Source organism: Herpailurus yagouaroundi, unplaced genomic scaffold (assembly GCF_014898765.1).
Source record: "Herpailurus yagouaroundi ecotype Mexico unplaced genomic scaffold, PumYag 77, whole genome shotgun sequence".
Taxonomy (NCBI): Eukaryota; Metazoa; Chordata; class Mammalia; order Carnivora; family Felidae; genus Herpailurus; species Herpailurus yagouaroundi.
The window spans coordinates 66,536,754-66,563,330 of NW_024412388.1; the positions used below are offsets into that span (position 1 = coordinate 66,536,754).

Consider the following 26,577-nt stretch of genomic DNA (forward strand, 5'->3'; position numbering starts at 1 on the left):
AGAACGAACCACCTCCTGCAGGCAACAGGGGTTGGCTTGCACGGCCAGCCTCAGAAAGGAGACCATTGTGGAAATTATGCTCCAGCTGCATGTTTTCCCTTAATCACTGCCTATATATTAGCTAATATATTAGCTCTAAATATATCTTAAGTTCATTTATAAGGATAAAACCTTTGGAGATTTTTCAGAGTTTTATAAACTTCTAATTAAAATTTTCCATATATTCTCAAATCTGGCATAGCATTTGTCAGTTTTAGCATTAACCTGACCACAGGGCTTTATCATCTGCAGCATGAATAAGCCATATCCTTTAATGCTGAAATAATCTAAATGGAATAATATGATTCATCCTCCCAATAAAAATTTTCAGCTGTTTGGAGGTTTATCATGGTATAGAGATGAGTGTTAGAGCCTCCATTTGGATTAAGTTTGCATAACTAGAATGTGTAAAGCTTCCCTAATTTTTTCCTGGCTTTGCTATTTATGAGAAGAATATTGCATATGAAGAAAGTTTAAAACCATTTAAAACAATCCAAATTACACTGTAGATTTGAGTTGGGACTCTCAGCGTCATCTGTTTGCCAAATCAAGCAACATCTTAGAATTATACTTTTCTGATCACTCCAACTCAAATGTTTCAAACACATGAAATGTCATACATGTTATCCCAATATGGTGTCTGTTATCCACAATTTAATATAAAGAAAGAGATGTTCAGCATCATATGTCTGACTGCAAGATTCTGAGTTATCTCATCCATCTCTTCTTCTTTCCTACTGTTCTTTAATGTACATTTTGGCCAGGGTTGGCATTATGTTTTCCTGTGCAGAGGGATATTTGATTGGCAGGGGAGTACACATCACCACTGAGAAAGGAAAGATATCAGCTATTTCCATTACCATTTCTATAACAATCATCTTTTTGTAGAATCTGCTACTAATGCCCACTGTGATAGGGCATCAGATTGTTCATAGGCCTGCCTGTTGTCAGCACATTTCCAATAGTTTAAATTTCATGGTGGCCAATACTGCCTGTTTTGCTTACCGCTCTACAGCCACTGACTGGCATAGTGATGGGCACATGTTAGGGACTTAATGCATATTTATAGGAATGGATGAATGATATAGGTATTCTTTGCTATATTTGCTTGGCTCCAAGTCATTGCATGGAGTGGACATCTCTGTTCCAGTTACTGAGACTGTGTAACAAACTCAGAGCTTAGTGATTTAAAGCAACATTTATTTTGCTTACATACCAAGAATCGGCAGTCTGGGCAGGGCTTGGTGAGAACACGTCACTTCCTTTCCACTCATCATGGCTGAGGTAGTCCAATAGTTAGGGGCTGGAATTATCTGAAGTCTTCTGACTCAACATGTCTGAAGGCTAGACTGGAAAGACTAAAACTGATGAGGAGTAGAACAGCTGGGGATCCTTGGGCATTTCTCTTTTTCTCCATGTAGTTTCTGCAGAACTAAAGTTGTATTATAGTTGGACTCTTATAGAGTGGTTTGGAGCTTCAAAAACATGTGTCTCAGGGCGCCTGGATGGCTCAGTCGGTTGAGCGTCCTACTTCGGCTGAGGTCATGATCTCGCGCTCCATGAGTTGGAGCCCTGCGTCGGGCTCTGTGCTGACAGCTCAGAGCCTGGAGCCTGCTTCTGTTTCTGTGTCTCCTTCTCTTTCTGGCCCTCCCCCTATTCATGCTCTGTCTCTCTCTGTCTTAAAAATAAATAAACGTTAAAAAATTTTTAAAAATCCCATGTGTCTCAAGGAAAAAAAAAGCTGAATTATCTTTTGTAGCTTGGTCTGAGAAGTCACAGAGCATCATTTCTTTGTACTCTATTGGTGGAGGCAGTTACAAAGGTCTTCCCAAAGTACAGGGGAACGCACACAGACCCCACCTCTTGATGAAAGGACATGGACATCATATTGTAAGAAGAACGTGGAATGAGCTACGTATGGGTGCACCCATTTTTGGAAAAATACTATCTGTCACAATTCTCAATCTTGTGTGATTATTTTACTTGGAAAGTATAGGAAAATTCTAAATCAGAAACCCACAAATCTTTCTTTTCTAGAAATGAAAAAGCAATAAAAGCTTAAGTGAATAAAAATATTAGTTTTACAAGACCACTTAGGACTCTGGCCAATGTGAATTTCTCATTTTATGTTTTTAGGGATATGCGAGATTATTTACATTCTACTAACCATGAAATTTTAATTTTTTTTGGTAAATTCCAGTTTTTAGAAGAGTAGAGAAAATGGAATAAAAGCATTCACAATTTACTTTCTTATTATCTGAAAATCATGAAGTACAATATTGTCTGAAGGTCATGAACATGTGATGGCAAACATCAGAACCATCTTCTGTTATATTATTGGCCAAATTCCAGCACAATCCTTGAAAATGCCATAGCCCTGTGATAGTATGCATTATTATTATATTGTGCTCTACCGCTCATAGTGTCTCTGGTTTGAAAAAAAAAAAAAGATCCTTCACCACGATTATAGAGTCTAGAATAGCATCTGTCATATCATATTATAAATAAATGTTTACTGAATTTGTGTGCTACTCACATAAAATTAATACACTAGCTTATAATAACAGACTCTACTGACACCGACTACAGTAAAATCAGAAAAGGATTTTTAAAGGAGGCTTATCTATTTTTGTTAATTTTCACAATTTCAGAAGATATTTTAAAATTGATTTTTAATTTCTACATTTGAAATACAGAGCATAAAATTTCTTCAGTTTGAATTTTAAGTAAGAAATCATAATGAAAAGGCAAGAGTCCTCTGATGATGGCAGAGAGTTAGGTTTAAGTCTCTATCAAACCATGAATTCTGCAGCCCAGGCAAATCACTTAACCCCTCATGGACTTGGTTTTCAGGCTGAGTAACTGAATGAATGGCTGGATGAAGAAATGAAAGAATTGTTCATGAGTAGGCCAGGAAGAAAGCTCACAGGTTCTAACCCATAAGAGACTCTCAAACATGGCTAGCGTGCTAGAACCTTAGTGAAATATAATGAAATGCATTTACCAATATTTCTCAAGGAGAAATTGAATGCATAAGACAGGAATATAGAACTTTGATAAGACCCTTTGAGGGGGCATGAAACTCAACAAAAGCTGGAAACAGAATTGTCTTCTAAGGTGGTAGGACTTTGGTTTTAAGTGAAGACTTTAACAAGTTTAAAGCATTCAATTTTGGGGACTTAAGAGAAGAGAAGGGAGGCTTTGTCCCAAGGGAATCTAATTCTCTACTTCTCTCAATGCTGTTCAGCCTTCCCTTCCTTCTTTCCTTCCTTTCAATATCAGCTAACATTTATGAGCTACTTACTTTGTGCCAAGTGGTGTTTTAAGAGCTTTCTATTTAGAAACCCATTTTTAAATAAATGTTGGACACTCCCTTAATGAATATTTATTAGCCTGCCTAGGCACTATGCTGGAGCAATCACATGGTATCTCATTTACTCAGAGACTTTCACTTTTGTCCTGTTCCAGGTCTCGGTTTTACTGAGATCCTGCACTAATGAGCAGGAACATCTCTTAGAGCTTAGTTTGTTCACTTCTTTAGGTTTTCTTTGATGACTCATCTCTTAAGGTCTTTGACACTTTATACTCCCAGAAACCAAAACATTAAAAAAATTTTAAAAAGGAAGAATAATAACATACTATCACATCACCACCATAAGGAAGAGGTTAGTTTCTTTGCCAGCTAAGGTATTATGTTGGGTGAGATAAAATAGATAACCATGGCATTACGGCCAGAATCATAACAAAAGAGAAAACAATTGAAATGCCAAGTTCAAAGACAAGACTGGAATGAACAATTAGCTATTGAGTGATTCTGAGATTAGGAGGTTTAGATCGTTGAAATGGATGTTACTAGGGTCTGAATTTTGTTCATAATACGAATTTCGAAACTTTGCAGACTTTGGACAAATTATTAAGTCAGATGTATCATGTAAGTATGAAGTTTAAAATAAAAATGATTATTATTCATGTTTTTCAAGTAAAAATCATGTCTCCTGTGAAGGAGCAGCCTCATCTCATTTCGCTTTACATCCCTAGCACCTATTGTGTTGTTGGTATGCAAAAGGAGATCATGTGATATTTGTGAAAGAGTTAATAATGAAATTCATTGTAAAAACATTAACAATACATAAGGCTAATATTGAAAATCAGAAAGAATTAAAATTTAAATAATTTTTCATTAAGATATCACTCTAATCTTTAGTTCATATTGTAGAACTAAAATATAGAGAGTTTCTGATTGCTGTTGCATATTCATATTCCTTCTCTTATGTATTTATTCCATACCTTTCTGTTAGTATTTGCCATTGTCTTTGCCTAACGCAACTCAAACTGTGGGTTTACACTCAAATAACTGTATCCGAATTTCAGAAGGTTGATGCAGAACTCTGTATTTTGTAGAAGGGACATAGATCAGTCATGATCTTCCCTTGTTAAAGACCACTGGGCTGCATTATCATTCTCCACCTCATACATATGGCTAATCTCTAGTTGTTTTTTGAGATTTAGCAGATGGTTAATAATCAATGTAATAAAAATTGTTAGGTTTTCCTTTATTTTGATGTTTATGAACAAACACAGATGGACAATACCAGTCAGAATAGATATATTTGAGAAGCTTGAGGTGCATTAAAATTTTAAATGGATGTTATCTGGTCTTATAATTCATGTTGATAGGGACAAATATTGTCCTTTTATTGCACATTAACTCTAGTATATTAATACATAGCTTATATGTCCTAAGGAACAAAAATCTCAGAGTTTTACAACATTAAATATGGCATTCCATGGAGTTAATATATGAAAATACACTTGGAAATAAACTATTACATATTAAGAGTGGACTTTCATTTTCAAGAGAAAATTGTTTGTCAATAAAGAACTCTCCAACATTCTAAGAGAATCTCACTACCTTACAAATTGTAATAATGTATGGTTTAATTAACTAGCTTCAAATTCCTATTTGGTAGAAGGCATAATAAAAATACATCAACCCTCATATTCAGAATCAGTTATCAATATCAGCATGATATTCAAAATTAAATAGTGATTTAAAAGTGCAAAATGTATTTTTATTTTCTGGAATGAGATGAAGTACTAATTTTAGTTCATAGTACTATTTCCAACAAATTAAATAATTATAATTACACATTTAACATCTAGAAAAATTTTATACATGCCTCTGAGATAGGGGGTTTAATTTTATAGTCAGGATTCTGAATAAAACCAATATTCTTGATGAAAGCATTCTATAATTATCAGGAAGTGGTCCAGTTTAAATGGTATAGAACTGAAATTAATGCTTACGATCATTAACTCCAAAAAATAATGAATAAAGGGTTTTAATTCACCAGTGAAAAACTGAGTCTCCAGCTTTTGACTGGTGCAATATGATTGACTTGCGTTTCTACTATTATATATGCTTGTGTTCATATTATGAATTTTGCAGCTCTGGTAAATTTATGATCATGAAAAGGTATTTCTTTTTAGCCATAATTAAACTAGTTTAATGTTTATGATGAATCAATAAATAGGTACATTGAGCCTTCTGTTTTAAACCTAGTTGGTGTTCACCTACTGTTTCTTTTATTTATATTCTAGTCTTTCAACAAAGCATAATATTCTAAAATTGTTGGGTTCTAATGATACAGATATGCGTAAGTTGTGAACTTGTCCTTCAAGGAACTAAAGTGCTAGTAGATTAATAAGAGAATTTGAAAAATAATTATAAAACAATAGAATGGCAGTGATATTTGACAACTTTGCCTTGGAAGGATGAAGAAGATCTGACAAGGAGATGACATTTAAACTGGGATCTGTAGGATGAACTGATATTGATCAGACTTATCAAGAGGGAAAATGGACACTAGTTTGCACGGTTCAGGGGCCAGGATATAGAAGGCTATCTGAGCAAGGGACAGAGGGCATTCGTGGCAAAGGACACAGTACAAGCAAGTCACATGTGTATGGACACCTGGAGATCAAACCATCTGAATAGTATGAGATAACAAGGTTATCATACTGAGTTGCTGCATTTCCAGTCAAATCAAGGCAATTTCTTTTAGAATGAGGCTAGAATGAAGGTGGAGTGCCAATTCAACTGAGAGTTTTGACATCTGTATTGTAAGGGAAGAAAAAGTTTGCCTTAGCCTTTTAGTGTCCCTGTCTGGGTCTAAAAATTAAAAGAACAAAGGTTGGTAGGAGAAAAGCCTACAAATTTTATTGATTTTTTACATTTAAATGGGATCCTTCCCAAGAGAAAGAAGACCCAAAGAAGTGACCAGAGCAGAAAGCTTTTATGTCTTTTAGGCAAAGAAACAACAAATTTGTGAAGAATTGACAAGACAGAGGGGTTTGGGCTAAAGGTAGGAAATGATGAAGTAACTAACTAGTACAATAAAAGTTAAACAAGTTTTGTTTGTATAGATTTCTTGGCCCTAAATTTCCTGACTCTGGTGATGAGAATGTCTTTCTTCCTCCAAGCACAGGGAAGGTTCCTTTTACATGGAAGTTTTATGACCTGTTTCAGGGAAAAAAGGCAAGGTGGAGAGGTGAGCATGACCTTCCTGCTTCTGCCATTTTCCCAAATTCCTTCAGCTTAAAATATTTAATATGCCAAGGTTCCATATTGGGTAGCATATCCTGAACCCCATCATTATACTAGAGGTCAACTGTCTTCCTGTCCATTGGCTCTTGTGCACATGCAAGTGGTCATTATGGTTGTAGTAGTTAGCACCTTCTGGATATTCTTAAAGAATCAACTCATGCAAAAACATTAATTTTATACTGAGAATTAACTCAGACTTCTGTAGGGGAGATGGGTTAGTGGTGGTGGATTAAGTTCATCGCAACAAAGCAAATGATTTTTAGTCATTTTTTCCAGACTCCTTGCTTTGCCAAGTCAACTAATGAGAACAGTGATGGGGTAAGGATGGGGGAAGAGGGCATCCACAGTCCACTTCCCTTACTGATTACACACACAGCCTGCTGGCTTCATTGCTCTTAATTTCAATCCTTTGGAGATTACACAGCAATTAAGCTTTATCCAGGTCCTGAGATTGAATTTAGCTACTCAAACCTCTACATAGTAGTCAATGAAATGCAGTTTGGCTAGTTGTCTGGACCCACACTCCTAGGAGGCTGTTTACCACTTTTTGGTACATGATAGTTCCTTTGAAGTCACAGCCCAAAATGTTATATTTGTACATTTATTTCAAAAATTCAATGTTGAATAAAATTTGGTGGATAAAATTTTGTCTGTCTTATTATTTATTGCATATATCTCACACACCTACTTGTGTTCTTCTCACTGTTACTCACATAGATCTAAAAGGTCCCATAGTTAGGACCGACTACTGTGAGTAAAATTACTATGAGCACTTACTTCTCTATCCAGTTAATTAAGTTGCCAGTTTAATTCAGATATTTCTGCGTGGCAAACATGTATCAAGTTGAATATCACCTTAGAGAAGAAGTCTGTATAATCCTCTACATAAAGTCCATGTTGCATGTGTATGATACATGTGTGTCTGTGTGTGTGATAATAGAGCTTATTTAAATAACAGAATGGAAATAAAAGTGTGAGGCCTGGGATGTGATGTGGTACAGTGTTAAACAGGACTTGGAGAAGAACCCAGGAGAATGAGAAGTGAGGGGCAAATTAAATTCCCAGTGGAAACCTCTCCCATGTTTGCTGATGGTCTTCTTGTATTCCTTGTACCTCAACTTGGTGTCCGCTATGTATTGGCCACTCAGTATTTTTTTATGGAGTGAAGAAAATATGGTTGAGATGGGAAAGACCCGTGGTTAAAAGTGCCGGACTCTCAGAAATGGAAGAGAGATGGGGAGAGGTGAAGTCACAGGTGCCTTCTGTGGAGGTGAGATGGGGAGCCAGTGGGGGTGGAGGAGGAGCCAGCTGTGTGTTGGCAAGGGGAATTTTTCTTTACCCTTCAGTATGCTGCTAAGACGATACCTGCCACAATAATTGGTTAGAAGGGATTATTCATTTAAGACAAAGCTTCAAGGGAAAGGGATTATCAAATGAGATCAGGATTCGCTAAAAGAAAATACAAGTGCTGTTTAAGAAAAGAAGTGTTGGTGGATATTCTCATCTCTTATCAAGAAGCTTTAGTCTGACATACTGTTACAAACTTAAACTAAATTTTTTTAAAGACACTGTTGACACTGTTGAATCTGATGAAAATTTTATTGTATAGATACCATAAATCTTGTTAACTGGATGTGGGAGTCAAGAGCTAGAGCCATGGCTATGCTCATGCCAATAGGAAATAGATGCACAGGGTCTGCTTGCATAAGAAACTGGTTAGAATAAGGCATTACTTGGAAATAATGATGGTGGCTTCTCCTTGTCATCGATGGTTCTCATCTTTAGTAATTTTATGTATCCAACATATACTAAGAATATGCCGAAGAACAGGTGGAGATTTGCCTGTGATTCCTATGTGAAAAGAACGCATGTTTAAATTCCCATTGACTCATGCCCTGCCTCCACAAAAGACTTGGAGGCAGGTTAACAAACATACATCAAAACATGATGGTAAACAGAATTAGAAAGAAAAAATTAGAAGAAGTTACAAGTAAGAATAGATTAAAGGTGGGGCGCCTGGGTGGCTCAGTCAAGTGTCTGACTCTTAGTTTTGGTTCAGGTCATGATCTCACGGTTCATGGGATCAAGCCCCAAGTAGAGCTCTGTGCTGACAGCACCAAGCCTGCTTGGGATTCTCTCTCTCCTCTCTCTGTCTCTCTCTGCCCCTACTCTGCTCAAGCTCTCTCTCCCTCTCTCTCTCGAAATAAATAAATAAAATTAAAAAGAAAGAATAGATTGAGGGGACTGCAACAAAATTTGTGCCAGCTGTTAGGACCGAAATAGATACTTGCATCTAACCTAAGATTTAGTTGCAAACTCCCTGTGGGACAAAGTGAAAAGGAAAATATGACCACTATTATGTCTTATGATAAGAAAGGAAGAAACACACCAAATACTCAAGGAAAGCAAAGCTGTTCCTGGAACTGAATTTCAAAAGAAAATTTTCATATGGGACTTTGGTTAGAGGGCATTTTGTGATGTGGTATATACTACCTTTAATAGTATTTCTCTGGAGTAATGGATTCCATATGGCTGTTTCCTGTAATTACTTTCTATAAAAGCTCAGTCAATGCTAAAGTGAAATTCAGTGAAGGCAGTTCTTTAAGAGGCCATAATAACATGATCTGAGTGTACAACCTTCTTATGGCCCAGAATGAGCAAAGGATGGTCCCTAGGTTAGTGGTCTTTGAACCTATAAGACTTTGGAAAAAATTTTACCCTCTTCCTCATCTTTAGGCTAAATTTGGATTTTCCATCATAAGTTTAAAATTTTACAAAGTTTGTAATTTATGGTACACTCTGAATGCTGACATTTAAAAATATCTTACAAATTATCCTTTTATGTGTATTCCCTGGAATCTAACCAACACAATATGAAACACATCATCACCCAAATACATAAACAATAGAAGTTCCTTTTGACAGTTATAAATTTTGCATCATTTATCCTTGAACTTTTAATTCTATTCTACTTTTCCCACATGATTTAATCCTCATGCAAAATGTTTACCTGAAACTTCATAATGGCCACTCACACGTATTTTTCTACAACAAAAACATACATACAAATAATTTTATTTTTTAATTCCTTTTACCATAAGCTTTAAATGTTGAAATGTCTACTGAATTGAATTTATACAATGATAATTATTAATGGACAATGGATCAAAAACATACGATGTAGGTTCAAATTTTGGTGGCTAATTGTTAAGCATAAAAAGTAAAATATATCTCAGCAGGATTATTGTAAGATAAGGAAAGAAGATCCTGTTCTTTTCTAAATTGAAAGAAGAAAAACTGTGAAAGGGGAGGCAAGATAGAAAAAGTTGGTCCAGGGGCGCCTGGTTGGCTCAGTTGGTTAAGCGTCCGACTTCGGCTCAGGTCATGATCTCACGGTCCGTGAGTTTGAGCCCCGCGTCGGGCTCTGTGCTGACAGCTCAGCTCAGAGCTTGGAGCCTGTTTCAGATTCTGTGTCTCCCTCTCTCTCTGCCTCTCCCCTGTTCATGCTCTGTCTCTCTCTGTCTCAAAAATAAATAAACGTTAAAAAAGAAAAAAAGAAAAAGTTGGTCCAAAGGCATTTTTTAGGAAGATCAGTTCTGGGAAGGAGCATTATATATAGAAATTAAGGATGTAGAAGCCGATTCCCTTATATTTTTCTAAGTGTATGATTCTTTGAACATTTTTTACATATTCCAGTTTCAAAATGTTAAAATTTTTTTTTTATCATGGTGCGCTTACATGAGGTAAAAGACTCTGCAGCTTGCATATCTTGCCTGTCCTGGCGGCCCATGGGATTCTAAGTAGGGGCATGTGTGTAGGAAGAGTAAGAACTTAGATTTCTTACTAAAATCCTGAAAAATAATGCTCAGTAAGTTTTAATGATATGCTTCACTTGGTTTATAAATACCAAACTTAGAAACTGATTAGTTATTAATAAGTTCCTTTAATCTTACAGAAAAGAAAAGTCTTTGGAATTTTGTATCTTTCACTATGAACTTGCATTCTTGGATCAGTCCGTGGCTCTGCAGGAAGACATCATAGTCAAACAATGGACCTTAGGATAAAGTTTGAAAATTACCAACCTATTGTATTTGATGGCCCATCTCAGGCATTATTGAAAACTGTCTCCTCAAATGAAGAGTCTTTGTAGTATGTAAAATACCTTGGTCTTGTAAACCAAAAACAGGAGAACATATGCCCTCCCCAAGACTTCAAGGAAGAAGCAACAGCCCCACTATCAGCCCCCAAAGCTGAAATTCTTTCTTAAACTATTCCTTGCCAATACCAGAAACCAACCCCACAACTTTCATAATTCATATATTGCATATACCCATACTGTGCTTATCCAGTATGTCTTCATTTTCCACAAAAAAAACAAGTGAAAATCCCCTATTACCATGGCACAAAACACATAATGTGAAATCAGCCTATCAATTATTAACCCATATGTCCCATAAGTAGTACTATACACCCCAATATTACATAAGACATACTATGTATATCATGCATTAACTGCTAGTCCCCATGAATATTAAGCATGTACAGTAGTTTATATATATTACATAAGACATACTATGTATATTGTGCATTTCCAACATGGCTTCCAAACAGTCTTTGTAAATGGTACCTTTTTAAACTGAGTTAAAAATAATTTGACTCAAAGTTTTGGTTTCTATGTATTTTTCTTTCTCTTTGATCCCTTCCTACTACCCCGAAGGCATACTTACTTAGGTCATACCAAAGAAAACAATGACTCAAGAAAGTCTTTTGTAAGTGCAAGCCAGAAAGATCCAGAGACTTGCCAGCAAAGCTGATTTTTCTGCTCTTAAAGAGCATATAAAACTTGGGTTAGCATGGACTCTGGAATTAGATTTTTGGATTCCAATCCGAGCTCTACCATTTACTAACTCTGTGTGATCTCGTCCAAGTTATTTAATCTCCTGGTAACTCAAGTTTCCTCATCTGTAAAATGGCACTTAGGTGAGTTAATATTTGTGAAAAAAATGTACAGACCAGTGCTTAGTGCGTACTGAGTGGTATACAAGTGCTTGTTTATTTAAAAAAGCATACACACATATAATACTCATAGCATTTTATATTTTACATACCATTTTCATGTTAGCTGTATTATTTAAATCTGTATTTTATAATATAGAAATGTAAAAAATATAGCTTGTTGCTTATCCTAGATCAAAGACCTATTAACAGACAAGTTTGCGACTCAAACCCACATGTTCTAGGTTCATATTTAAAGGTTTTGTTTTATTTCTGCCAAATCTATACCTGAATTCACTTTACTCCTAGCATCGTTTTGTTACTTGAACGATTTTCTGATATTTAAAGTTTGAACTTGCTGCACATTTTCAGGAGCTTAAAGCAGACATACCTATAATTGAGTCTTTGCCAGCCTTTGTACCATCCTACTGGCTAGACACTACTTTCGACTAGGTTTTTCTGGTCCCTAGTCACACCTAGGTCAGTTAAAAAAACTGCCCCCTGGGAAAGGAAAGATCACTTCAAACAGTACCAGGCGACACTTATACTTGAAGTAAGAGGCCTCTTTCACACATACTGCGATGTCCAGGACTAAGATTTTCCCAGGTCTGGACAAAAATTGTGGTTAGTAGAGAACAATATGAGTATACCAACAGTCATTCATTTTCTTTCTGTTTCCAATTTCTCTAACACAAAGACCATTACATCGTCTCTGATTGGTCATTATTTTTTCCTATTGTTCAAACTAAACTTGAGTAATAATTTCTTAAGGTTTCATTTTGTTAACATGAAATTACTCCTAATCCAGAGAGAAACCTGTCTTTCAGGATTTTTTAAAGTTCTTTTTCTTTCTGTAAAATTTGTAAATGTTTATTCATTTTTGAGAGACAGAGTGTGAGCAGGGGAGGGACAGAGAGAGAGAGAGGGAGACACAGCATCTGAAGTAGGCTCCAGACTCTTGAGCTGTCAGCACAGAGCCCGACGTGGGGTTTGAACCCACAACCTGTGAGATCATGACCTGAGTCAAAGTGGACGCTTAACTGACTGAGCCACCCAGGTGCCCCTTAAAGTTTCTTTTCTTAACTTCCACTATGTTAATCTAGAAACTGTAGGTCTGAGTTTGAAGGAGAAAAATCTATCAAAGATCTCCCCACCTTAACTGGTTGAAACTGAAATGTCTCCTAACCCCATGTGAACTTTGGATTTGCTCCTTTACAGGTCCCTGAGTTTTTGCCCAGTTGCATGAAGTTCCAATTGAGTGCAAAACGTTACTCTTTGCTTAGAATTCAATCACGAATTTGAGATTTCTTGTGCTCTTATTCTTCCTAGCTACTTCCTTTCTAAAACTCTGCCCCAGGGGTGTCTGGGTGGTTCAGCTGGTTAAGCATTGGACTTCAGCTCAGGTCATGATCTCATAGCCTGTGAGTTCAAGCCCCAATCAGGTTCTCTGCTATCAGTGCAGAGCTCGCTTCAGATCCTGTCTCCATCTCTGCCCCTCCCCTGTGTTTTCTCTCTCTCTCTCTCTCTCAAAAATAAACATTAAAACAACAACAACAACAACAACAACAAACAACTCTGCCCCACAAAGTCAAGCCATTCCAATTTGAGTGAACTCTTAGGTCTGACTCCTCAATTTTGTGAGCCTGTCCTTGCTTGTGTTCCCTCCCCCTTATCTGTGTCATGCCTTTAGGCAAAGGTGCTAATAAGGCTCATCTTGTCTGTTTCCCTTCTCTTAGGGATTAAAGTCCTGTGTTGCCTCTTGTCTAATGTTTAAAAAGTACTGTTTCATGTATGTTTCTGGTGGGAGGGCAGGTCTGGTACTTTTTACTGCATTGTGGTCTATCTGTTGAATCAAATAACAAAACTTTGGCTTGTGCTTTGCATGCATTTTTAAAACAATTATTTTTCTATCGACTTATTTTTATTATACTTTAAAAGTATATCAGACTGTGACAGAAGGAAAATAAAAAAGAGCCGCTTTTCACCACAACAGTTTAACTTTAATGTGCATACAGATCACCCGGGGATCTTGTTAACATTCAGATTTTGATGCAGCAGGTGTGGGAGCTAAGGCTCTACCAGTTTCATCAGATGATGGCAATGCTGCCAGTCTGTGGGCCACATTTTGGGTAGCAATGCTCTGTGCCATAGGAGGATCAGCTTCTGGGCTCAGACACATAATGGATACCGATAAACAGTAAGTTAGATTACTGAAGGAGCAAAACCCACGAAGACGCGTCAGGACAGCCCAGGTAAGAAAGAGACATTTGTTCCTTTCTTCTGCCTTTTCTCTACCCAACCCTGGAGGACTTGGTGTTAAAGGAGGAACTGAGAAGAGATCCCTCAAAGAAGAAGTCAGGGTCCCAGCTCAAGACTATACTCTGGCAAACAGCTGGCAGTGCATGAAGAAACCCTAATAGACTCTGAGATTAAACTTTTAAATGCTGAAAATGATAGAATTGGCCCAAGATAACATCAAAGTACAGGCAAATTATACAGAACATCACTGAAAGCTGTGATTAGAAGAAAAAGTTATTTCATATTTATACTTCTCAATATTAAGATGACTTGACAGAGTGGTTATGTATACACAACGCTTGCCTTGAGAACACTTTCAACTGCATTTCAAAGTTTGTATAAAAATGACATAAAATCATGCATAAAATTATTTTAAAATGTTACCTTAGAAAACAGTGTCTATATAATTAAAGATTTAAAATATCCTCTTTATCCAGAGCAAAACACACACACACACGCGTGCACACACACACACACACACACACCTACACACACACACACCTACACACACACACACAAACGTGCACACACACGCACCCCCAACCCCCCCCACACCCACGTGGAAACACAACCACCCAAATGCACACACTTTCGCACACACACGCGTGCACGCACCCCCCCCCCCCCCACGCACACACACAGGCACGCACACACACACCAATTTTTGTAATAGAGACAAGTCACCACTTTTATGAGTGGCCTCTCTGGCCATCGATTCCAAGTTGGTCCCTTTACTTCTAATGTGTTTTCTTTCTTGAATGCAAACTTGTTCAGCTTGAAAAGGATTGGGAGATGCAGTGAAATCTAGGTAATAGAAGATATACAATGTAAGGCTGATTAACTCTAAAAAGAAAAGTTATTTTGTGACATGGAATAGGCAGTAAGATTGGATGATTTTGTAGCTGCATAAATTGAATTACAATTATTGCCAAAGGCAAGCAGCACCATTAGAAAGCACATCAAAACGGTAACCAAAGCAGACACACTGCCAGTGTTTTTAATGGGTGTATCAATTGTCCGTGGTGGAGATGTTGTTGAGAAATAACTCGATGAGACTTTTTCCGCGGTGCTTCAGACAAGGGAACTATTAAGATGTACATTCCATTGGCCTAGAAAACAGTGCATGTTTTTGGAGTTTAAGTGAACCATCTCACAAAAACTTGTGACTAAGCATGTGTGTACAAGTATACGTGCGCGCGCGCGCACACACACGAAACTTACGCTTGTGGCTACCTTTTTGGTATTCAAGATGAAATATTTGTCCATCAGGCTTCATTCAGGAAGCTGTGTACAATTCTGAAATTAAAAATGCTTTGTCAACTTTCCTATAGAAAAAGGAAAAAAGGTAACTAATATTTTGTTAACATGAATGAGTCTACTTCTCTCGAGCTTGACTTCAATCCTACTTCCTCACTGAGTCTTTTTCTGGCCACCTCAACATAAAATGATCTATTTCACCATCATTTAATGCACTAGCTTCTTATCTGTCACTTATTTGTCATTTAAATACTGCTTAGCACCAATAATTATTTTTCTTTGTGTTATTTTCCCAGAAAGCTCTTCCAGGACAAAGAATTTTGGGGTATCTCACAGTAATTTCCATGATGCCCATCACCTAGTAAATATTTAATAATAATCACTACCATTCATTGAGTTTCAAGTACCTGCAGGATACTGCTATGTTATTCACATATTCTAATCAATTTTTATGGCACCTCTGTGAGGTGGCTATTCTTTCCATTTTTCTAAATGATGACACGGAGTCTCAGAAAAGTTAAATGACTTGCTGAATCCATGCATTGGGTTAGGGTTTGGTCTGACTCCAAAGTTTTAATTACTGTGATATCCGGCCTTCCTGGTACCCACTATATGTGTTAAGTGACAGTTCAGGAGATCAGATTCCAGGACCCGCTTTGCCCCTAAAAAAACTCACTGATTTTGCCTTAGTCATTTTATTTCACCGGCCTCAGTTTCTCTTGTTGTAAAATGAAACTAAGTCCATAGATCCTATGTATGTGTTTACAGGGGAACTAGCATTTACTGAGCACCTAGTATATGCCACAAAGTATAGTAGTCACCTGCTTGCATATGCACATCTCACTAAATCCTCCCAATGCCCCTTAAAAAGATATATTGATATATCTATTTTATAGTTGATGAAAGTGAGAATCAAGGACGTTTAGTAAATTATCCAAAAATATTCAGTCTAAAAATGAGAGAGTCTAGATTTGAACCTATGTGTGCCTGACCCTAATATCATTGTCTTTTAACTTCACCATGGCAAAAATTTGAGGAAACCTGCTATTGAGTCAATACTGACAGACAATCAATTTTCTATTTTGGGAGAAAAGATGCACATCATTCATTCCCTATATTCCTCTATTGGGTTCAGATTTGTCTCACTTTAAAAAATAGTCTTCCTGGTGCCTGGGTGGTTCAGTCAGTTTAATATCCAACTCTTGATTTTGGCTCGGGTCATGATCTCATGGTTCATGGGATTGAGCCCCAGAGTCGGGCTCTGTCCTGATAGCACAAAGCCTGCTTGAGATTTTCTCCCTCTCCCTCTCTCTCTGCCCCTCCCCCTGCATACTATCTCTCTCAAAATAAAGAAATAAACCAAAAGTAAGTAAATAAATAATGGTCTCCCTATCAGAAATGTATAGTTTGAGGTAGAAGTTAATCATGCCAAAGTGATCATAATAAAAAAAGTCTCTAGATCCAATAGTAATTTTTATCGCCTTTGAGATTCAGCAAAGTGTAGACAATATTTCAAATATCTACTTCTGGCAAATGTTATATAGAATGTCTTTGAAGTCTTTAAAATTTTCCAGTTTTCCGGTTTACAGCTAACATCTCTAGTTATCTCTAATGTGTTAACATGATTAGTATGCCCTCGTAAGGGCATGTAGTAAAGCATTTGCTTGCTCACTAGATCCAAATATTTTTTAACCACATTAAAAAAAAATAGCAACTAATTACTCAGGGGTGGATTTGGGTATTGTTATTGTTATTCTATTTTACTCACCCCGATCTGGCATCTGACCTGCTTTCTCCCTCCCTTGCCCACCCCCATTTTCATTATAAGGTATTACATCTGAATTCAGGGCAGTGAGCTGCATTTAATGCTGCTGTTAAAATAGTGTAGACTCGGAAAAGCAATTTCCTGTTTAGGGGGAAAGAATGAACAAAACCATAACTATTTCTCCCAGGATGTGTCCCAGTGCAATTTTCACCTTGAATTAAACCTTTAAGTCAAAATCTGCAAATAGTGCCAGAAACTTTTTGGCTTAGTATAGTACAGCAGTTAAGACTATTATTATTTTTTTTTCTTTTTCATCAAGTGAGTTTACAAATCAGGTAATTACCAGAATGTTTTATTGTTTGCCTTTAGGTGAAAATGCTTTATTTGGCATTAAGTTGGTTCTACAAAAGAGCCCACTTAAAAAATACATACAAAGGAATTCTCTTTATCACATGAAGGTCATACCAACTGCTAATCTAGCTTCACTGGAAAGGTCTTCTGTACAATTGATAAATAGTGAATGTGCTTATTTCAATTTCTTCCCAAGTCCTAACAGCAGATTTCTCCTCAAGGTGATATTAAACATACAAAGTGAAGAACTGAAGCAGAATCGGCCTTTACACCATGCTGTCTAAATGACTTCTTTATTTTGTTAATGAGTGTGTAGTCCAAGAGTTAATTCAGATCTACATGGTAGTGTAGTTGGGATAATCTGAATCATATGCAATTCTTTTTTTTTCTTTGTTTAATGCTTATTTATTTTCGAGACAGAGAGAGAGAGAGAGAGAGAGAGAGAGAGAGATGGAGCATGAGTGGGGGAGGGGCAGAGAGAGAGGGAGACACAGAATCCAAAGCAGGCTCCAGGTTCTGAGCCATGAGCACAGAGCCCGATGCGGGGCTCGAACCCACAAGCCGTGAGATCATGACCTGAGCTGAAGTCAGCTGCTTAATTGACTGAGCCACCCAGGTGCCCCGTGAATCATATGCAATTCTTAAGAACTACTGAGAACCCTTACTGAACCAGAGCCTGAGTTGCTCTGAAAAAATATTGAGATAATGCCCATGAAAACTGGAAGTGAGAAAGTTCCTGTCACTAGTTAATTCTGGAAAAATGCTATGAGTGCAAGTTTTTTTTTATAGACCAATCATCCAGTGCCTGCTTTAGTCAAGCCTGGCTTTGAACACTGTTTTGGTCATAATTTATCTGTTGTGAACTTAGTTCACAGTGAATTTTATGAAAAGTTGAGCACAGCTCTGTTCTATTCTACTCTTTCCAGGTAGATGTCTTAGACCTCCTGGAACATGTCCAGTATAATTGGCCTCCTATAGGTCTATAACCCCTTGCCTGTGCATTAAGGTAGCATTTGAAGATTGGAAATTGTGGATATCACTAAGCAGGCTGTATTTATTATCTAGCAATCTGTTCACTATCTTTTGCAGAAGTGACACATCTCTGCTGCCTTTGTTAAAATTATCCATTTTTTATTCGTTCCTGAAAGCATGGGATTCAGTCTCCACCAAGGGTTAAACTTAGTATAAACAATGTTCAAACTAAAGTTACCTGAGGGAAGGAGACATATCTTGAATTAATACAGCTGATCCTATAAAGAGGGCTCTTGGCAATTGCATTGATTTCATTTTGCTGAGAGTGATTTTGAGACATTAAAAAGTAATTGAATATTTTACTCCCTTTACACCGTCTGAAACATCTAAAAAGGACAAGGATATTTAGGAGCCATACTATGAAAAATAGTACATACTCTAGTCACAGTTAAATACTTTTGTGCATTTTCAGAATGCTGGCTTTGCAGATTATACATCAACAATAAAAATATGTCTTTCTTGTTTTCTGTTTCTTTTTCTCTCTTTAGTTTTTCAAGCAGATACTAGCACCAGTAAGTAAACTCTGTGTATTGCATTCTGAGAGAATACATTTCTAACTGTGGTCAATATATTTCCTGCTGTGTTAGGTTAATAGCTCCTTTCCATTGTTTACTCCAGAAAATGCATTCCTTCAAGGTCAGTCCTGTTTCATTAAGTTATTAAAAAATAAAAAAGTAATAACCTCATGTATAAAAAAGTTACCCTAGCTATTGATGTTGCTGTCAGTGTGGCTGATACTGCTGCTGTGATTATGGCTGTGCGTGCTGGCTGTTGGCCACTTTCTTCTCCCGAATCCTATAGAGGCACGATAAATGGGATCATATCTGTAAATTATACAAAATTGAGATCTTTGGTTATATGCAAACACACAGCTTCATTTTCTTTCAAATAGCAATGTAGCTTCTCAAAGATAGAACGAAGTTGAGTCAAGTGCACTGAGTTCTTTATCCAAGTGAGGAAGATGTGAACTGGACTAAGCAGAGTCTCCCTGCCTGTGACTGCCATGATACCAGCACATGGACAGAAAATAGCTGCTGATATCATTGAGTTGAAGTGTAATTTTTTTGGCTTGGCTGTGGCTGGGAAGAAGAAACATTTTTATGTAAAATAAACAAAAATGATAAGAAACCTTATTAAATTTTATCTTCAAATTTTGTCTTCGTTCTACCTGGAAGCAGTAATTTAAGATTGCTCCCATGGTGTTTTACACAGTTCCTTGAATATAGCAAGCTCATGTAGGACTTGAGAACATGGGGGTGAAATGAAATTTGATATAAAAGATAAGTTTAATCACTTACTTGCTATGCTAATCTCTTTCCAAGTCCATAGCATCACTGGTGGTCTTGCATTTAGATGCACACTCCAATTTCTATACCCAGGAGAGTAGCCTGAACAACCACTGCCGATCCAATAGTTCTGGAGACTTAGGCTGTAGCAGAGAGGAGAGAAGTATCTCTGCTCTGGTATTAGAATCAATCATGGTTACATCTTCCAATTCTTGGTCTGAACTCCTGATGCTAGAATGCCTTAGAGACAAGGCTATCTCAGTGTGCATGCACGCGTGTGCACACACACACACACACACACACACCCACTAAATTTTCTAAAGCAGCAAACAGGTAGCACCAGAGCAGTTAGGTCAGGGCCAATTTCTGCTGTAGCCATGTGAGGTCCCTAAAATCTTAGCAAAGAAGACTGTTTATCATTCATTCAGTTAACGTATATTATTGATTGTCTGCTATGTGTATACACTATTCTGATAGTGTGGATAGAGTGATGAAAGACAAATGACTTGTATTCTAGTGAGAGACAAAAATAATAAACAATATAACTTCAGGTAGAAACAAATCCTACCTGTAAAGCAGAGTAAGGAGATAGGGGGTGACAATTGGTTTGGAGGCATGGTCAAAGACAATCCTTCTGAAGAGGTGACATTTGGGCAGTTGTGGGTAAGATGAAGGGGACAGTCATGCAAAGATCTGTGATAGGAGTATTCCAGGCATACAGCACAGAAATGTAGAGATGTAGGGGAGGAGCTAGCTTGTGTTCTTGAGGACCAGCAGAAAGGAGTAAGCATGGCTGGAGTGTGCTGAGGCAGAGTGATAGCAAGGAGAATGTGAGGAGGATCTTTTAATACCCTGGGAGATATAATGTGGCTCGGACTATGGTGGTGTTCATGAATGCAGTAAGAAATGGTTGAGATTTAGGAACTGTTTTGAAGCAGTCAGAAAGTCTCATAAGGCATGAAGAGAGAAAGAGAAATGGTTTTTCTATTAACTGAGATAAGAAAGAGAATGGGTGAGTCTTTTGTTTCCTTTCTTAGAGACATGAAGTGTTCTTTCAAACATGCTAAATTTGAGTAGCTTTTTCGACATGTAAATGGAGATCACAAACAAATATTGACCATTTATGTCTGGAGTTCTGGGGGGAAGGGTGGAGCTGGAGACACAAATTTTAAGAGTCATTTGCCTGTGGATGGTATGCAACTCCATGCAACAGGATGTGATCATCATAAAGAGAGAGGAGATGAAGAGAAGAGGTCTGAAGCATGCTACAATTGGAGGTCTAGAAGAAAGGAAAGAACAATTAAGGAGATTTCACGTTGTTAGGATTGATCATACTAATGAACATGTCTTATCACAGTGATGAACATTCAGATCACAGACTGCATCGGAAAACTGTTTTATGTAAACTCTAAACTTGAGCTATCGTGGACAGAGGAAAATAATTTTCTATAGCTTCTAATTAAAGCAACTGTAGAAGAAAACAAACTTTCCAAACTAGATAGGGTGAATGTCAAAGATCAAATGCATAATTAAAACAACCCTTAGTCATCATCTCCCCAAAATTAAAGGTTTAGACCATATCCTATGATGGAAAATTAATTCCCCCCAAAAATTATTTGATACTTGTTGAATACACAAAAATATTTAAGTTAAATCTTAGAGAGCAATATATACTTTTTAATCCTCTTTTTAAAAGTATTTATTTATTTATTTATTTATTGAAAGTGTGAGCAGGGCAGAGGCAGAGAGAGAGAGAGACAGAGAGAGAGAGAATCCCAAGCAGGCTCCATGCTGTCAGTACAGAGCCCGACATGGGGCTCAATCTCACCAATTGTGAGATCATGACCTGAGCCCAAATAAGAGTCAGTTGTTTAACCGACTGAGCCCCCCTGTGCCCCTACACTTTTTAATTCCTGCTTTGAATTCAGTCATACTTAATGAATCTTTTTGTTGTCTTTTTAGAACCAAAGTAAAAAAAAAAAAATTCCTTTGAGCCATTGTTATAGATTGAACTCTAAATCCTATCTCTGGTGTTCACAGTAGGCAAAAAGCAGTCAACTTGCTCCTTTTTCAGGATAATGTCTTAACAGGGCTTTTTCTTTTGTGGGTACCCTAAACATTATAAACGCTCCAAGCAAATTGTCTAAAGAGACATCTCCCTTTTTCAGGGTCCTTTGGTAAGGTAGCTTTAAGAACAGAAAAGAGGGCATTTGAAAAAATGGAAAAGAAATCCTGTGGTTACATAAGACAGAGTTATTTTCTTACCTCTGAATTTGCCTTTCATTTATCAAAGAGTTGTTTACAAGGACTAAGAAGACTGACCTATCTCTCCGTTCTTTAATTCTTTGTTTATGAACTGGTGTAAACAAACAAGAATGCACATAGCATGGGGAGTTAATGGTAAAAACCCATTGTTTGGGAATGCAAGCTGGTGCAGCCACTCTGGAAGACAGTATGGAGGTTCCTCAAAAAATTAAAAACAGAACTACCCTATGACCCAGCAATTGCACTACTAGGTATTTAACCAAGGGATACAGGTGTGCTGTTTTGAAGGGACACATGGACCCCCATGTTTATAGCAGCACTATCAACAATAGCCAAAGTATGGAAAGAGCCCAAATGTCCATCAATGGATGAATGGATAAAGAAGATGTGGTATATATATATATAGTGGAGTATTACTCAGCAATCAAAAAAAAAATGAAATCTTGCCATTTGCAACTATGTGGGTGGAACTGGAGGGTATTACGCTAAGTGAAATTAGTCAGTCAGAGAAAGACAAAAATCATATGACTTCACTCATATGAGGGCTTTGAGAGACAAAACGGATGAACATAAGGGAAGGGAAACAAAAACAATGTAAAAACAGGGAGGGGGACAAAACAGAAGAGACTCATAAATATGGAGAACAAACTGAGGGTTATGGGAGGGATTGTGGGAGGGGGGATGGGCTAAATGGGTAAGGGGCATTAAGGAATCTACTCCTGAAATCATTGTTTCACTATGCTAACTAATTTGGATGTAAGTTTTAAAAAATAAAAAATAAAATTAAAAAAACCACTGTTTTGTTATCATAGCTTATAGCATTATAGTATTTCTCAACAGATTGGCATCATTGTTTGGTGCAAAGGATTTTCCCATTATATAAGAAACAGATTCACCTTCAGAGATTAAGTTAATCCGTTTTAATTATTTCCTCAACAGTGTCTAAAATTAAATGAATGAGAAAATAATATAAATTTCTTTTATTCACCTTGAATTCATTTGAAAAAATTTAAGTCCAAATATATTTTGGCCTACATTGTGCATACTAGTCTTGTTTTAATTGTGCATCTGTGGCTAGTACATCCTTAGCAACTAAAGCAAATACTACTGTGTGTAATGTTCCATAGAGATGATAGATGTTAAGCATAGTTGTCTTTGGAGGCGCAAAGGGAGAGGTCCAATGGAATCGTGGCTTCACTTCATTCTTGAGGATGGCTGATGTATTTGAAACTTTCTCAGGATCCCCTGCAATCACCATTTATCTTGGGATTTGATTCCATTGAGCCCATGGAAACTAGGAGAATACAAGCTACCTGTGCATCCCCTCAAAACTTGTGGTGCTAGATTTGATATCCTGGAGCTACTTTTCAGGTGCACACAGCTTTGATTCCTAGGAAAATTGATGAATATATTTTCTCTGTAACATTTCCTGTTATATAATGTTCAGAAAACAGACTAAGCATTACTGATGTTACAATAGACAATACAGACAAAAAAAAAAAGAATCTCATACACAGATCCTATCTTATATCCTCTTTGATTCCCATGTGTCATATGCTGAATGTTTGTGTCTTCCCCCAATTCACATGTTGAGATCTTAATCCCAATAGGATGGCATTAGAAGGAGTGGCGTTCGGTAGCTGTTTATGTTATAAGGGTGGAGCCCTCATGAATGGGATTAGTGCCCTTAAAAAAGAGAGCCCAGAGAGTCCCGTTCCCCTACCTCTTCTGTCACGTGAGGATACAACATTAAGATGGCCATCTGTGAACAAGGAAGTGGGCCCTCTCTCAGCATCCAAAACTGAGAGAAATGAATTTCTGCTGTTTATAAGCTTCCCAGTCTGTGCCATTCTATTATAGTAGCCCAAACAGACTAAGATACATAGTTAACAAACAAATATCTTTCTCAACTTTGTTTGACACAGGGGCATTTCATCACTTAAGATAATGCTATCTACTGTGGTGGATTAGCTTGAAATCTCCATGGGTTAATAAAATAGAAATTTATTTTCTTTCTCATATAAAATCCAAATAAGATGTTCTTGATGGGCAGGGAGCTTTCTACATTTAGGGACTGAAGCTCCTTCCATCTTGTGACTATCTCACTTCATCAATTTTGCTGGCAAGTGTTACATGTTACATCTGGTGGACACTATAAATAACAACCAGCTCCATGGCTCCAAGGACCTGCTAAAGGGGAATGAAACCTGTGGCCCATTATTTAGTAGCCATTTTCCAGTAACACCTCTACACAATGGAGAGGAAATCTAAATCTTTGTCCTTAGACTTCTCTGTCGCAAACATCCTTGACATATGCTGAAGTGATACTTCTTTGTTTAAAGCAAACTTGTTCGGTCCTTGCTTTTAAAAATATGGAGCACCTGAGTGGCTCAGCTGATTAAGTGTCTGACTCGATTTCAGCTCAGGTTATGATCTCACGGTCATGGGATCCAGTGCCACACTGGGCTCCCTGCTGAGCATGGAGCCTGCTTGGGATTCACTCTCTGCCCCCCTTCCAAATAAATAAATAAACTATTAAAAAGCTTTTTATTAAATATGAAACAGTATGATGGGAATTTCCAGTTGAAAATGTATTATTTGAAGACATTTTTTTAAAGGAGTCTTTCCTTTTCTTTTCTTTTTTTTTTTTTTTTTTTTGAGGGAGTATTTAATTTTAGAGTCAATGCAGCACTGATTTCCAAATGACCTACTCGTACAAATATTCAGCAGAGGACTGAAGTCAGTTCAATTACGAGATGATGTCTTGTAAACTGTGATTTGAAATGGGGGTAGGTGTTAGTTTCTGACATTTATTCTCAACTTCTTTTTGAACTGCTGGGTTTAGGGATTTATTCCATTGATCTTGGAACTTTGCAAAAGCCACACAATAAAGTAGAATAGAAATATTCCTGTGCTGTAAATACTAGTATCATTTAAGATTTAGCTGGGAGAAGGCTTTTGTAGGCGTGGTGAAGGCCTGAGGAAGAGAGAACCTGGGGCCAGGTCAGATGTGGGAGGTGGAAGGATGATGCCAGTCACAACTTGCATCTATTTTCTAATTGTGCTGAGTGTCAGTCCTGAGTGGGGCTGCTGATGTGGCGTACATGTAGCAAATATTAGTGAATAAAGAAAAAACTACACCTCTATTCTCTTGAAAAATGTTTTTCCAAGTATCTACTAGTTTGCTAGACATTTTGCAACAAGTGACAGCTTACAGTCTGCGTAATTAAGATTGAATCAATTCTATTGGCAAATTTAGGCAATAATAATGAGAAGTAACAATGAAAATGTGTTGATGATATTGGTAGTTTCAGTTTAATTTAAAAAATATTTTTTAGGAACTGGAGAGTGTTATACTAAGTGAAATAAGTCATACAGAGAAAGACAGGTACCATATGGTTTCACTCATATGTGGATCCTGAAAAACTTAACAGAAGGCCATGGGGGAGGGGAAGGGATAAAAAAAAGTTAGGGAGGGAGCCAAACCATAAGAGACTCTTAAAAATTGAGAATAAACTGAGGGTTGTTGCGGGGTGGGAGGGAGGGGAAGGTGGGTGATGGGCATTGAGGAGGGCACCTGTTGGGATGAGCACTGGGTGTTGTATGTAAACCAATTTGACAATAAATTTCATATTAAAATTTTTTTAAAAAAATTATTTATTTTGAGAGAGAATGAGAGAGAGAGAGAGAGAGAGCATAAGCAAAAGGGGAAGGACAGAGAGAAAGGGAGAGAGAGAATCTTAAGCACGCTCCACGCTCAGTGCAGAGCTCAACGTGTGGCTTGATCTCATGACCACGAGATCACACCCAAGCTGAAATCAAGAGTATGACACTCAACTGATTGAGCCACTCAGGTCCCCCTCATTTAAGTTATTTTGACTTCAAGTAATATTTTTATATTACACATTGATATATTTATATGTAGCTAACAAGAGGATGGCAGGCAGCATAATGGTATTCCTAGACCCCAGTGTAGTATCTGGTACATAACAAGTATGCAATCAATAATACTGAATGAATGAATAAATAAAATAATCCTGGGTGAAAAATCAGGAGACTCCAGCTCTTACTATGATTCTCCTAATGACTGTCAGTGTGACATAACCTATGACTCCCTATTTCAGTTTCCTAATCTATAAAATGAGATAGAAATAACCAATCTACCCACCTAACAGTCTAGACAGCTCCTTGCGTAGGAATAAAATAGCAGATTTGTAAGACTTGTGAATGTTCCAATAACTGATAAACAGTAAAAATGGAATATATTCTTATTTGACTAAGATATTTCCATATTCTCTTTTAGAAATAAGCTTTCTGATTGGCACATATCTTAGGGAAATGAAAATCACTTTATTTTAGAAAATTTAATTATATCACCATCAGGCAAGTATGCTTTGTGAAATCTTGGAACCTAGAATCTCCTAGAAATATAGCCTAATGGCAGTGACTTGGGGCCTTGGAAAAATCTCAAGTACTTCACATATAATCTTTTCCCCAATGCTTTCATACTCATGGACAGATGCTTCCCAAGGTAAATCCTTGGCATATATTTTTTTCAACCTGGATTGCATAAGGGAAAGAATGGTTATCTGAAGGCAATCAAACAATAGGCTAAGAGGGAAGAGGTGCACACTCACAAATTTGAGACTGAGACGAAAGAGACATGTTTTATTCAAAGTTCA

The 26,577-nt window shown here is 37.2% G+C and overlaps 1 long non-coding RNA gene across 3 annotated transcripts; it reads right to left on the reverse strand.

The window, feature by feature from the left end:
* Positions 1-2,442: 2,442 nt before the first annotated feature.
* LOC121027357 (uncharacterized) lies at positions 2,443-17,122 on the reverse strand. 3 transcript variants are annotated; one of them, XR_005788676.1, is made up of 4 exons: positions 17,087-17,122; positions 10,839-11,258; positions 3,548-3,551; positions 2,443-2,455 (listed from the first exon to the last, which is right to left on the reverse strand). It is a non-coding gene; the product is annotated as an uncharacterized LOC121027357 (long non-coding RNA). The 3 variants fall into 3 exon arrangements; XR_005788678.1 differs by lacking the exon at positions 3,548-3,551 and adding an exon at positions 4,070-4,073 and having other exon boundaries at positions 2,444-2,455; XR_005788677.1 differs by lacking the exon at positions 3,548-3,551.
* Between the last annotated feature and the right edge of the window lie 9,455 nt (positions 17,123-26,577).